The following is a 14,381-nucleotide window of genomic DNA, read 5'->3' as shown; positions in this document are numbered from 1 at the left end:
TCATAGAGCTGGGATGGGAAGGTGCGAAGTCTCGGACCGAAAAGCTGAGGAGGAAGGCAACCCCTCGCACCCGGGTACCTCTCCTTCCTACCCTCGCGAATCGTCCCCAGCTGCTGCATAGCTGTGGGTGACGCTCATTCTCCTAGAAGAGAATATTATGCTTGGGGAAGGGCTTGTACCAAGGCAGGAAGAGGAGGGGAGCCACAGAAAAAGGCCCACAGGGATCGCCCTTCTCGCACTAGCCAAGCGCTAGCCTAGGAGCTTCTGGATCGCAGACGGGGGCCTGACAGGCCGAGGTGCAGCGCGCGGCCCGCTCCGCTGCCGTAGGGAGCACGACGCGGATCGCAACGCACCGGCCACCCCCAGAGCGGCTCTTGGTACGGTCCCCAGCTTGGCTCTTTCCATGTGTTGTGATTGAGGCTCCAGTCGGCTCCCGAACAGAGCGAAGGGAGGAGTGGTTGTAACAGCGGGAGTAGCGCCAGCGCGGAAGGTAATCGCCGCCGCCGCAGCAGCGGAACAGGACCGGGGCTCTCTCCAGAGAGCACGGGGAGGAGGCGCGGCGGCACCGCCGTAGGGAGCCGTTCTCCTTTCCTGCGGAGGTAAGAGCCGAGCGCCGTGGGCTGCTTGGAGCACCCCCGTGCTTGCCGCTCACCCGCTGCCTTTTTGAACAGGAATGCAGAGCCCGGGCCGGAGAGGGAGGGAGGGAGAGAGGAAGGAAGGAAGGAAGAAAGAGGAGGGCGAGCGGATGGGTGCCCCCGCCGCGCTTTTCTGTCCCAACTCGGCTTTCTTTGGAAGCGAAGCGCGCGCAGGGGGCGCCTTCTCGGCTGCGTCTTGGGGGCAGCGGCGTCGGGAAGTCCCCTTTCGGGGAAGGGGGTTCCACACAGGGGCGACTTGGGGCGCGCTGTGACAGCAAGATCGGGGTCCCTCTCCAGAGGCAAGCTAAACTTTGACGGCTTTTAATAACGGCCAGGGGAGGGGGGGGGAGGCTGCCGAAACGACGCGGCGATTCTCGTGGGAGTGGGCTTGCCCAGAAAGCATGGGAGGCCAGTGGGTTCCTCTTGGCGGGCTCCAGCTTGGTGCCTTTCAGATATGCGGACGATAACTTCCAGCATCTCCAGCCAGCAGGACCATTGGACGAAGAAGGGGGGGGGGGCTTGCAGGAAGCGCTCGAAGCCTTTCTCTCTCTTGAGACTCAGGATTGTCTGAATCAGATTGTGTGGAGGGGAAGTGTGTGGAGGGGGTTGGGGTGGGAGGGTCAGCAGCTGTGGGCAGGACACTTTGCTCCAGCTGCAAGAATGAAGGTTTACTTTATTGGAAGCGGCTTGGTTCAAATCAGCTCAGGTATTATATGGGTCTGCTTGAGCAATTACCCCGCCACCCGCCGGGAAAATTGTGGGGCAGAAATGGAGGCTCCCAGAATGTCTCTAGCAAAGAGACACTTAGTAAACCTGGGAGGGGTTGCAGAAAAGTTGTGGCACAAGGTGAGCTAAACTGAGATTAGCTGGACTTTTCCATGAATAGCCAGAGCTGGGCAAAAAACTCCTTTGGCTTGATAGGACCCGAGATGGCCTATGCTTTAATGCTGGAACTCAACTGTTCCACTCAGTTCCTTTGAAAGAATGGGGTGAGCGCTAACAGAGCCTTGAAGTCAGTGTCTTCCTTTCAGAGGATGGGACTTGAGTATGTATAACTATGTAATTGTGAAGGCAAAATCAAAATAAGCAACTGTGTGTATGCATGATCTACTGTAGAATGACATCCAGGCACCCCCTTCTTTGTTCAGAATTCTTCCCCCTCCAAAACCACCACCTCTGCTTAATCTTAGAAGTGGTGTTTTGGGTAACTCAGTGATCCACCAATAAGAAAGATGGATGGTGTTGCCCTGAGGGATTAGTAGAGACTTTGGGACTGGGCCTCTGATAGAGTCCTGGAGGGATGTTTGATAAGGGAGAGCGCTTCTATTTGTAATGGGTCCCTGCCTACTTCAGAGGGGAAAGCCTGTTGCAGTTCTGCAGTGTTCAATCTCTCAGGCCAAATATGAGCCCTGCAAAGGATTCTTTCAAATACATTTCTGTACATTTCTGGGATTCATTCTGTGTTTAAATTCAAGTTTAACTTGTTGAACTGTGTGCCTGTAACCAAGTTCTGAAATGTAGATATTAGCGCAGGCACCCTTGTTTAGCAAACTAGATTACAGTTAGCTAAAGTTTGCAGCTTGGTAACCTCAAATCTACTAATGTTGCACTACTAATGTTGGCCATGCTGGCAGGGGTTCATGGGAATTGTAATCCAACTCATCTGGTGAACATCATATTGAGGGAGGTTGGGCTATTTGGCTTTCTTACAGAAGTTGATGTGGGTGGAAAAGTGGGGGTGTATTAATCTCAGCATTAGTCTTAATGGAAATTGCTCTAATTTCACACCTGCTATAGATTTGCTGGTTGGATTTGGGCAAAGTATTATCTATTTTAGTTCTTCCACCTGATTCTACCTTGCAAGGATGCTGTCACAATTACCGAGCAGATGTTTGATACAGTGTTAAGGCTATAGGAGACATTACGGCCTTTGGAAACAATCACTGGGGACCAGATCTGACACAACATTGCTCCTCTTGGAATAAAAGCTGTAGAAAAACTTTGCATTTGAGTTCCACTTCACTTTGGCTTCCCAATGTATTGTTTTCATCTGTTGCAGAAGTAGCTGTGTCAGAGTTTGGCATCAAAAAATGCAGTAATATTGAACTAAGACATTTTAAAGAGAGACCTGGAAAATAACAGATTAGCCTTTTACTTAAGAAGCCTGATTCTATCCACTAGGGCTTTAATATGGAGACACCAGGCAAGGTTCATCCATCAAGCTGAGCCATGGTGTGAAGAAGGTATAATGACTGAGTTCATGCAACATCCTAAGCCAAAAACAAGTAAACCTTGTCACATAGTACAGTGTGTGAACTTAATCAGTGATGTCCTGTCTCCTAGGTGTTAATTGCTAGCATTTTGACAATTATGCTAACACCAACTGTCATTTGTTAATGGCGACTGTGCTTGCTTGACACACACTACACTTTAATAAAATTGTCAAGCTGTCCTTGTTAAATTTCACTGCCATGCCATTGGTTTCCTCTTTAAGCTTTTTCTTTATGAGCATGTTTGTATATACAGATACATTTGTCAAGGGATGATATTTGACTGACATTGGGCCCCAGTTTCTGTGTGGTAACAGTTATGCTCGGTGGTGAGAAGCGTCTGACGGGTAGCTGTTGCTGGGCTAGAAAGATCGATCTTCCCCCGCAATATCGTTCTTACATTCTTCTGCTCTCTAGGAATTCAGTGGTTCAAGGGCTGTCCTCTGTCCTGACCACTGGAGACCTCTTGGAATTGGCATGCAGGTTATTATGGAGAGAGTCAGAAGCAATGAAGACTTGCAACCTATCCAGTCAAGCTGGCACTCCGATGCACCTTGACCACATCCCTGCCATGGAAGGAGGTCTTCTCCACACCATGCTAAAGAGAAATGCAGCACGATCCCAAGCTCCCCATGATCTCTGGCCATTCTTACCCTCCATTCATTCGTTCACTTTAATGAAAATGGCTAGCCCATCAAAATGTGGTCCTCTATTGGCATCTAAAAGTGGTAGGGTCTTGTGCCATCGCTGTCTCTGGACTGTGTTTCATTTTTCTACATCTGTGGATCCAGATTTCTTTGGAAAGCAAACAAATCAAGCTTATTGATGGATGGGCCTGTCAAAAGTGTCAGATCAATCTCTGGCCTTTTGTCCCAAAGGATCTCAAGTTGCATAACTTTAGAAAATCCTTGGGACAGTCTAGAAAACTGGTGTCCTATGTCTTCCTATTTCCGATGCATAATGAACCTGACTTCACACATTGAATAAATCATGGTTTGTTATAATCTTCTTGTATTGAATAAGCTACAATTCATTTTACCCAGCATGCTGGGCATTCATCCAGCATGCTAAGCTAAACAGACCACATCATGGCTTGATGGGTTATATAAAAAGTCTCTTCCAGTATACAGCTGCTTTATGAGATGAATCTTATTACTACACAAAAAGGGAGAAACATATCTTTTTTTAAAAAAAATTGTGCCACTGCTAAGCATGCTACATTAAGCTGCTGTTGAACATCAGTATTTTCACATAGACTCTCTTGATTGTTGAAAGCTTCACTATTATAAAAATGTCTTCTGTCTGGCTTTCTTGCTGCTTCCTTCTGGGACCAGCAAAATATTCATATTTGGGTTTTTTTTGCTCATGTCTGCATTGCTTTTTGCTGTGTAAGCAGCGCTTTGTGCTCATGGCACGTTAGTTGGGAAAACAACAAGCAATCTGGAAAGGTGGTAAGAAAGCAACATGAAACCAGGTAGCAAAGAGGTAACCTAAAACCACAAAGACTCCCGGGAAACAAACCCACGGTGAGTAAATCTACTAAATGCGTGTGAGGTGTTTTGAATACTGAACTGTTATTTTGAGTTCAGAAGTACTTTTTCTGATTCCAGATATATTTCAAACTTGAAACAGTTCTGTTTTGAATGGGAAAGGAGTATTTTGACCGTTGTCAGATGTTTGACACCAGTAGAAGAGGTGTTTTGACACTTCTTGAATGGTTGGCTCAAACTCAAAAATGGGGCATTTTGATCTTGGAATGGTTTGGCTTAACCCATCCCTGCTGTTTATCAGTGAGTAATCTTGTGATATATTGCATCCGCACAAAGGCCTGTGACAATGTTGGGTGCTATACTGTGTTTAGTCCATTTAGGCACATGGGAGTGGCACAAGGTTATCTGATCCCACCATTTCCTCAACTCCTGCAGTTCTGCCAACTTGGTTTTTGAAGCAATAGCTGTGTTGGGCTTGTATGTCTGCAAATATCTTTCCTCAACTTTCTTTTGCTTTTAGACCTGAAAAATAGCAAACATCCAGAACTGAACAAAGAATCTAAACTACAATTTGCAGATGCCTTATGTTGATGAAACATCTGCTTCTTCTCTTGTAAGATGTGTTTGTTGTTAAGCTAGATGAGTGTAGGGAGTACTTTTGTGGTTGCTGATGTCATAATTACATCACTGACCTACTAAAACATGGATGCATGTAGTGGGATAGTCTGAACAGTATCTCGTGTGTGTGTGTGTGTGTGTGTGAGAGAGAGAGAGAGAGAGAGAGAGAGTCTTCTGTGACTACTTGAACAAATCCATGCAGTTTTCTTGGCAGCATTTTCAGAAGTGATTTGCCATTGCCCAGGACTTAGAAGGACTGCCCCAAAGTCACCCAGCTGGCTTTGTGCCTAAGGAAGGATTAGAATTTAGGGTTCCTCAATCCTAGGCCAGCACCTTAACCTCTAGCCCAGACTTTCCTCCAGTATCTCATCCTTGTCAAAGCATAATTAGGAATAGAATAAGTAAGCTGTTGTGGCTCGTAAGAAGAAATCCAAAATCTACTATCAGGCAGTATTTTTATTAGACTACTGAATATGTTCCAAACTACTGTAAGGTTCTGAAATATCCAGATCTCTTTTTCAGGCAAAAACTTAGATGATGGAAGGAAGGGAGAGGGAAAAAAAACTTAATGTTGAAGTTTTGAGGTTGGCATGGTCAGAGTTTTAAGATGGAGCAAAAGAAGAATTGCTTGAGGGAGGGAGGGAAGGAAGGAAGGAAGGAAGGAAGGAAGGAAGGAAGGAAGGAAGGAAGGAAGGAAGGAAGGAAGGAAGGAAGGAAGGAAGGAAGGAAGGAACTCTACTAAGAGTTTTGTAGATTTCATGTGACACTTGGATAACTAGGAAAAGTAAATATGTACTGTCCACTTCCCCCATTTTTGGAAAGAGTTTGTCTCCACTGTTAGATGAAAAGGTTCTTGAGAGGCAGAGAGCAAAAGTAAAAAAAGAAACAGTAGATTCTATATTACAATGTTGGGAAATAATTTGGCTCATGCACTAAGCTGAAAAAGTCAAAAGATGCCATATTAGATAGTGGTACCTAGTGGCTGGAGTAAGAAAGCCCTCAGAGTGAGTTGGTCTTTAGTTAGCTACCTGATAGGCTATGATGTCTTCCAGCAATACGTTCTTATGTAACTTGGTATTGTCTAGATGTACTGGCCATACTAGCTGGGGACTACGGGAATTTAAATCCAGCATATCTGGAGGACCCTAGGTTGGAAAATGTTGCTGTAGCACATGTGAGATTATGCCAGAGACATCAGTGTGAGGATTGCAGTTTTTATCGGATTGATCAGTCATGGTTTAAAAAAGCTCGTAATGAATAGAAAGGAAAGATTTCCCATGAAAAAGAGTTATTTTGTCAGCAGGGTATTTTATTCAGAGCCTGCCAGCCAAATGCTCAAGAGCTGGAAGTATGTGTGTGCTTAATTAGCCAATGAGCATTTTTTTTAATGCCATGTAACCTATAGAAGGTGAGATAATTGTTCTGTAGCAGTATTGAAAACAGGAGATAAGTGTACTTGCTACAGAAGTAGCTTTGAAGTTGTTTGGTGTGTCATGCAGAAAAGCAGTCCTGTTAATTGGACAAAACTCTACAGTAAATATATTTCATGCTAGAAATTTACAAGTTGGGAATTCCTATATGCAACTAAAGGTAGAAAAAAAGAGTTCCCACTGCAAAGGAGTCTCATATTTTGGAGCGAGAAGAGTAGTCTTCATGTGGGCAAAGTAATTTATTTTGTAGCAGCTCATTTTGATTGCTGTAATTATAATAGTGACATGTCTTTTCCTCTGGGTGTGTGTTGAACTAAGAATCCAATGTGGCTCATGTGTGTAAACTCTTCCCCTCTTCTGGCGTTCATATTTTTCAAATAGTAAGAGATGAACCTAAACCCACATCAGAGCATTATATAATAATAGACTGCCTGAAAACATGAATGTCATTTAGGCTTCCATCTTGGTGAGACCCAGGCCCTTGAAAAGAGGGTTTGTGGGGCTTAAATGATGGAGGATAGCTTATCTTCCTTCTCCATTCCTTTTAGAGCTCACTCTTACAGAGAAAGTCCTAAAGAAGAAAAAATCTAAATCTGCAAGCAATTATCTTATTATATGCAAGGCGGTGTTATGAAAGAATAATTCAGACCAGCTGTAGAAAATATGTCAATTTCAAATGATCACAATTCCATTTTATTTTTTACATGTGCTGGAAACTGGGTGGACTTTGAAGATGAAGAAAGTTTTGTTTGGTTTATTATTAAAATTTGCTTTGGATGCTATGAAGGATCTCCTTACTTCCTGGAAAGAGGTTGTTTGTAACAGGGAATTTTATCATCTTTTCTTCCCCTCTCCCCATCTTATAAATTCAACATATTTGCATGGCTTTGAAACACTAAACTTACTTTGACTTTATGCATTTTTTTGTGATGACCAATATTTGCAGTGAAAAATATGAAGCAATGTAGTTCAATTAGGCGATGTAGTTTGAAGCAGGCAGGAGTTAAAATGGGTCCTAAAAATTAACTGAGGGTTATTTAAAAGCTTTGATACTGGGACCCTTAAGGGATGCATTATGGTAGCATTTATGGCGTTGGGGCTGATTTTAATCTTGGTCCAAGTACCGCTACTTTAGCCAAATTCCATCACATCTAGATTTGAAATGTTGCCACTGTGATATAAGTTACTTTTTTCAATGGAGAGAGGCACTCTGTGTATGTGTGTGTATAGTGTAACATAATCAGACTGAGAGCCCACCGTGGAGAAATCCCAACCATGGGACAGGCCAGAATAGAGTTCTCCAAGCTTCTTGGGCTGGTGAACACATTGGATTGTTGAGTGCATGTTATGGGCATTCTCACAAAATGGTTAGCATGGTAATCAAAGCCTGTGACAAAATACCTTTTACTGGAAGACAAGGTGCTAAGGTTGTTCTCTTAACAGTTCTCCCTTCTTGAGATGCTTTCTGTCACCACAATGTAGCTCCATCTTTTCTAGGCAGATAGTTATCCTGCTTCCATCTTCTGCCAGTCTGCTCAGCATCTCCTCATAGGATTTGAGTTCCAGACCCTTGATTAGCCTCCTTTGCACTCGTTTCGGTTTCTTGGGATTCTTATTAAAATGGGGAGTTTAGAGATGGACATTTGAAGTGGGAGCTGAGCTGTGCAAAACAGATTAGAACAATTATTTCCTGGGACTTGGAAGCCATACTTACCTTCATGGCACCTGCCTTTTTAGCCACTTTCTTAGCCTATGTTTTCAGCTCTGCTGGTTATGTTGTACATCTCTTCACCAGTTGACTATGCTGCTGGTGAAGGGAGAATTGGTGGGAGATATCATCCAACACATTTGGAGTGTGTTGGGTGAATAAGATGGTGTAGACTTCCACAGTCTAACAGAACCAAGTCACTACCAAGAAGAATGGAAGCTTAACTTAGGGTGGAGGGATAATGAGAAGGAAAAAGTTAATAAAAAAAGTTCTATTGTGGGTGGATTTTCCAGTGCTTCAGAGAACTATTTGCACATTTGTTTTGAGAGGTCATCTCTATAGAAGCCTTAAGGCTAGAAGCCTTTTGATCTGTTCTATTGTGTATCTCACATCTCCCTGACTGGAACTTGAAGCATGTTAAATCCCATTGGAGTTGACAGCAATGCTTCTATGCCCAGAGCAACTGGTAGGTTTAGCTTCAGTTGGGATCAGGGGAGCAAACAGTTAAAATGAGCTCTGACATCTAGCACTCCTGGCAGTGGAGTCTAAACAAAAGAAAAGACAACAGAAGCCTGATGGTGCCATTCTGAGAAGCCAAAGTAGTGATCAAGAGCCCTTTAAATGAATAAACAGTCTGGTGGGGCAAGGGATGTGATTAGGGAGGAGAGGAAAATTTAAAGCTGGTCCACAGACCTCACAAACATTTCTGAATCTGCTGTCTTCCTCATATCTTGGAGTACAACTCCTGTAATCTGGACACATTGCAGCCATGTTGACTGGGAACAATGGGAATTGTGGTACAACAGAGTTGGATGTTGCTAACACAAGGAAGGCTGATTTTTGTGTATAGCTCATGACATGCAGTTTAAACTAGTGCAATGTCAATTTTTTTTCCAGAATTTTTCTACCATGCTCATTCAGTTTCATGACAGAAAATTTGTTTTGGAAATTTCTTTCGAAAGAGAAGAGGATTTCAAAGAAATTCTCATTAGTGGAGCAGGCATTCCTGCATTGACAAGACAGGCAAAGAAATATATGTATAGATGTCCCTAAGGGGTGAGGCTTACAGTACATTTTGATGGAAGTGCTTGGAGCTGCAGATACCCGTGAATACAAATATCATTCTCGCTTACTTGATTAATATGAGAATTTGGTATAACACCGTGAAATTAATTGATGGTAGATCCAGAAAGGGGGGGGGGGAAGTGCTTCAAATATTGGTTGTGAAATTTTGGTATGTTTGTAACCCCTTTCTTCTCTAGCTTTGTGGAGATTATCCAGGCATTCGTTACTATAATTCAATAGAACTTCTGTGGCTAGTGGCAGTACACCTTTGAATGACATCATGGGGCAGCAGCTTAGAAGATTTATTGCTTTAAGGTCTTAAAGGTATTCTGGAAACATCTGGTTAGCTAGCTGTGGAAACAGATTTTCTGGATTAATAGACTCGTCTCATCTGAGTTGATACACAATTCTAATGATAAATTGCCTGTGTTTAACATGACTGATTTGGAAACAATCACTTGTTAATTTATCTGTGTTGCATAAAAGCTACATCCAAGCAACCTGGCACACAATCTAACAAAAGTTGCTTTCTTCCAAATTTGTGCTGAAGGTACTATTGTCTTATTCTGCTTCTAGACTTCCCTGGGGCATCCAGATGGCCACTGTGAGAGAGAGAATACCTGACTTGATTATTTCAGCCACTGGAGCTTTTCATTTTAAAGCAAGTGGGGGAGAAGTTAATGGCTTCTAGCTCCAAGTCTGTCCCTGTACTGAACCCTAAAGCTTGAGAAAGAAGCTTCACCCCAAAATGAGAGGAGTGTCTTGCTTCCTAGTCATAATGTGCAAGAAAGAAATCGAAGGTTGTAGAAAGAATGTTTCTTTCTTAAGCCCCTAAAGGAAAGGTGTAGTGTGATGACATCCTGCTTCCCAGTCTCCTCATCCCTTCTCTGCTTTATTAGAGGATAAAGAAATGTGGAAGCCCAGGAATGCATCTACTTTATTTACTAGACCAGAGATAGGCAGGTTGATGTTCACTAGGGGTTTTGGACTCTAAGTCCCATAATCCCTGGACTCTGGCCATGCTAGTTGCTGCCGGTGGGAATAGGTCCAAAATAGGGAATTGTCAGATTGCCCACCTTCCATAATTAGATGTTATGAGGCAGGACAATCCCAGGCACAGGCACCTTCTCTGCCAGCATGACGAAGACAAGAGATTCTTTGCCCTTAACAGGCATGTTTTCTTCTGCTTGTATCCAGAAATGTTCTTCTTACAAGAGAAAATATATAGTGGGCAAGGTGAGTTTTCCTCCCACCAAGCATCTCCCAGATCTACTCCAGAGTCCTCCAGACTTTGCATGCCTTCCGCAGTAAATTTGGGAGTATAAAGGAACTTTTAGGGGAAGAGGAAGGGCAAGAATGGGAAGGATTTGACCTTCTGTGGGTAAGTTTCATGGGAGCCCCGAGGAGCTGGAGCTGGGATCCAAGGCAGCTTTCTGCTTGGTGGTTGGGAAACATTGCAAAAATAAACCATTAATAGAATGACAGCAGGTAATTGTCTGGGCAACCAGAGAAGATTGGTTTGACAGTGTTCTTCACCTCTTAAGCCAGCTGGAGTGAAAGAGGAAGTTTTCCGCAAATTTTTTCTCCGAGGAAATTTGAGTCATCTGATTTACTCTCCCCCCCCCCCCCCTTGGCTGCCTTCTTGGAGGCCAGACCAGCCATCTTTGCTGGCTGGCAAATACTTTTTAATTAATTGCTCTGGCCGCATAACTGTCCAGTTATCTCATAGCATTGTTGCAGGACAGCATATCATCCTGATCCCCACCCCTCTCATATTCTCTCGTGCACATGTTCTGAATGCCTCTGTTTATTTCTGGAAGGGATTTCTTGGTCTTGTTGGAAAAGCTTCTCTCTCTGTCCCCAGAAACTCTTCTGGAGGTGGAGCTTCCGTACTGAATGGAAAACGCAGTTTGGCTAGGATTGGTTCTGGCTTTCCATCCTCTCCAAATCTGGCAACCAGTAGAGCAGGGTTCCTCAATCTTGGCAACTTTAAGACGGGTGGACTTCAACTCCCAGAATTCCCCAGCCAGCCTTGCTGGCTGGGGAATTCTGGGAGTTAAAGTCCACCCGTCTTAAAGTTGCCAAGGTTGAGGAACCCTGCAGTGGAGGATGAAATTCTGATGAGGGCAACAACAGTTTGAATGGCAACTTTGAAGGCCAGGCCACAGTTGCACAAATAGCCATTGTTCCCCATAATCTCATTTCATTTTACATAGTACAGCGGTTGTCAAAGCAGGGCTTGTGGGAATCAGGGAATCAAACCTCATGTTTGAAGGTGTTCCAAATCAGTTAAAAACTGCCCAAATCTCACAGCTGGGTCAAAATATTGCCAGATTGCCAAACCTTGCCTCATTTCAGTCATTTTCTGCAAAATTACTCAAAATCTGGCCAGACATCAGGGTTGGGCTTCTTTTGTGTTCAATTTATCACTTGAGATTATTTGACAACGATTCTCCAGGCCACAGAAGTATGTGTATGATACACAGAATGCTGTGATGGGCAAGCAGTGTTCTGTATGCCTATTTTGCAGAGGAGCCGCTTGGGGGCTTTTAAAACCCCAATTTAAAAAAGATTTACTAAACCTCTGCACAGCTTAACATTCCTTCCCCTTTCAATTTCCCCATCAGTCCTAGAATTCAGTGAGTTTAGAAACTTTTGTACATAAGTTCCCCAAGAAGAGAGAAACATTTCAGTCATGACCTGATGATATCCACTTCCTGGAGTTAGGAAATTAGGGTAAAAAAATAAAAGGTGTGATATGCATGCACGCACACACACTCCTGCCCCATTGTCAAGTATATAATAGTATCAAGTGTATTTTACTTCTATGGAATTGTAAACAACTTTCAATTAAATAATTGGGTCTTGTATATAAGAAAATCCCTGCAGATTGAAAACATGCTACAGGTGATGACTAAGCTAGAAGTACTCTCTTTGACATGCTGGTTTTCTATTTGTATGTACAGGAGTAGGGAAGCATGGGTGCAGAAACATGCAATTTTGTCTCATAGGGTACAATCTAGCAACAGCTGCACCCCCCCAATTCTCTTGCATGTATAAGTTGGTTCTAGCTATTATAGTGAACTTATGCAGCTGCTCTCCAAACAGCTTGCCCTCAGTTAATTGGAGGAAGGAGTGGCTACATTCACAAGGCATACTTATCCATTGCTCACTTAATTATGGTTTATTCAATTAACCCAATTGTTCAAGTTCACCCACAACACTCTGAATTGCAAATAAAGGTTGGGCTGCCTTTGGATCCCCTTTTGGGGGACTTATGATCATGATTGCAGAGCTAGAACAACAGAAAGTGGCCAGAAATTACTGTTAAAACCCCATCTTCCTGTCATTGTAATGAAGAGTTGTCACAAGATACTTAATGGTGGGTGGTTTAAAATCTGTATCAAGAAATCCTTCTGAAAACTCTTTCCCCGCCTCCAGTTTAGCTGCAAAGGTTTAGGGTCTTGACCAATCAGTGGGGAAAGTCTAGCCATCAATTTGCACTTGAATAAAAAGAATACAGTTTCAACGTCTGGCCTTGCAGTAATGATTATTACAAGCAAGCGAACTGAGGACACTGGAGTTGGAAAGTGCAGTAAACAGTCTTGCTTCCCACAATTGCCTTCAGACCAATTCTTTCTAAATAACATTCCAAAGAACGCAGAGCCAAATTCCTGCACAGCATAACTGAGTGGCTTCTTCTGCTGACATTTACAACCCAGATGTCTCTTGATGTTGCATCTTTTCATGTCTGTGTCTTCTCTCACCACTGTCCCAGCCCTTCTAAAAGCTGCACTGGGGTGTCTTGGGATTTCTGCTGTTAATGCTGTCCTTTAGACATCTTCTCAGTATGTGTCACTTTCCTGCATGACATCAATATGTAGCATCAGTAGGGTGGGATAAGTGGTAAAGTATGTTATAGCTAATTCTTGACTTTTTTGCTGAAGATCCCATCCGTTAAAGCCCTTCGTGATTTGAGACAGATATTGCCCCAAAACATCTGGATCTTCAGAGAAGGCTCTTTCTCTGGGTTCTTTCATTCCAGATGCTTTGGAGGTAGCAACCAAACTATGGGATGAGCTCCCCAGAAAGATGTGCAAAGCATCTGCCCTATCCATGCCAGCCAAAAAAAAAAAAAAAATCTATATATTTCCTCAGTCCTTTTCCATTTTAATTTGTTCCTTTTTTTCCTGGTTTTTGACTAGTGAGACTCAATAATTTCATTACAGTACCTGTAATGGCTATTCTTGGGGTTATTTTGTACTGGTTTGATTAAACTATGAAATTGTGTGAGCTGGTTTGTAATTGATGGAATGGTTAGGGTGGGGATTAGGGTGGCACTTTACGTGTCATCAAAAACGAGGACAAGAGAGATGCCACTTTCTATAACATCTGCATGTGTTAATATAGATGCCAAAGTAGAAGTTATTACTAGCCATTAAATAGAAATGGGTATTAATTAAACAGAAATGGGTAACTATTATCTTATTTTAATGCAAAGGCATGGATCTACAGGTCAGCCTCCTGTTCTTCCTTGCAGTTCTTGATTTTTAAACTGGATTTTGGCCAGATAGCTTTGTAATTGTCCTCTCTAAAGTAGGGAAAACTCTTTAAAATTGATAAATTTGTCCTTTTAGATTGGCTCTCACCATCTTAAATAAATGCTCATTTATGTTTAAATATCAGAGTCTAGGGACAAACAAGGTCATAGCCTCAGCTTTCATGTACTTTCAGGAAGTGCTGACTGGCTGGTTTTAGAAACTGGGTGCTTGATTAGCTGAACTTTGATTGATCCTGGCTGGCTGGGGAATTCTGGGAGTTGAAGTCTACATGTCTTAAAGTTGCCAAGTTTGAGAAACACTGATATAGATAATAGCAAAGGAAGTTTGGGTTTTTCCCGGAAGCTTAATTGTCTCTTGAGAATATTGCAGCATGTATGGTGGTTAGAGGGTTAACCCAACCCCCTCTCTCATATAACACTTCTGTAGGTTGCAATGCATGGGAGTGTAGTAGTTATCCTTTCCTTCCATAACTGCAGATTTTTCTGAAAATCTCCCATCCTTTCCAGCACAACATTGTTTTAAAAGTAGAGGAAAATCTTCCTTTGGCACCCCGGGGTTCCTCCAAAATATCTCTACCTAGACAGTAGATCTAAACTTGCCCCA

General features: G+C 43.0%; 1 protein-coding gene across 2 annotated transcripts in view; it reads left to right on the top strand.

Annotated features, from left to right (window-relative positions):
- The first annotated feature begins 366 nt into the window (after positions 1-366).
- FRMD6 (FERM domain containing 6) overlaps positions 367-14,381 on the top strand; it is a 59,148-nt gene continuing 45,133 nt past the window's right edge. The window contains exon 1 of one of the 2 annotated variants that reach the window (XM_025171563.2): positions 367-490. The gene's annotated coding sequence lies outside the window, so the exon portion shown is untranslated. Of the gene's footprint in view, positions 600-14,381 lie in introns of both variants that reach the window. The other variant, XM_088149674.1, reaches the window with a different exon arrangement.

The sequence above is a fragment of the Python bivittatus genome, unplaced genomic scaffold (assembly GCF_059951505.1).
Source record: "Python bivittatus isolate LINGU-HERP-01145 unplaced genomic scaffold, Pbiv_v1 ctg000580_np1212, whole genome shotgun sequence".
Classification (NCBI taxonomy): Eukaryota; Metazoa; Chordata; class Lepidosauria; order Squamata; family Pythonidae; genus Python; species Python bivittatus.
Note: the sequence above shows the minus strand (reverse complement) of the source record. Positions and strands in the feature narration are given on the sequence as shown.